Genomic DNA, 634 nt, shown 5'->3' on the forward strand with positions numbered 1-634 from the left:
TGCTTGGACTGACAATGGGATTCATTGCTTGTGCCCAAGGTGGGGTTCTGCACCTGTGGTCATGTGAATCCAGTCTTACTCACCTGATCAGTATCCAAACCTCTGATCAGGTCCACCCAAATACAGCAATTAGCTTAAAAAGTAAGTCCAGGATTAAATCAGCACTTTAAATCAATCGCTTACTGTATAGATTGTAATAGTTTGCTGCATGGGACATAGGAAGGGGCATTTCCTTGTTTTATAGTTTTTATCTTTTTGCATACAAGTATCCCTTTCCAGTCATGAATCTGTTACTTTCAATTGTGCTGATTCTTGGAAGATTTTATGTTTCAACGTGAGTACATTTGTTCAGAAACTTACGGAAGTGTGTTCACTTTGGCAAAAACAGTGCTGGGCCAGCACTTGCTGGGTGTATTTTTCTCATTAAACTCTAGGCCTATTCTTTAAGAATATGTGGCTAAGAGATGCAGCTTCAGAAACAAGCCCTTGGAGAACAGCATGAGAAAAAAAGATGTTCAAGGAAGACAGAGATAACAAGGTGTAGAGCTGGATGAACACAGCAGGCCAAGCAGCATCACAGGAGCAGGAAGGCTGACGTTTCGGGCCTAGACCCTGATGAAGGGTCTAGGCCCGA

Source organism: Rhincodon typus, chromosome 36, assembly GCF_021869965.1.
Source record: "Rhincodon typus isolate 14 chromosome 36, sRhiTyp1.1, whole genome shotgun sequence".
NCBI classification, from domain to species: domain Eukaryota; kingdom Metazoa; phylum Chordata; class Chondrichthyes; order Orectolobiformes; family Rhincodontidae; genus Rhincodon; species Rhincodon typus.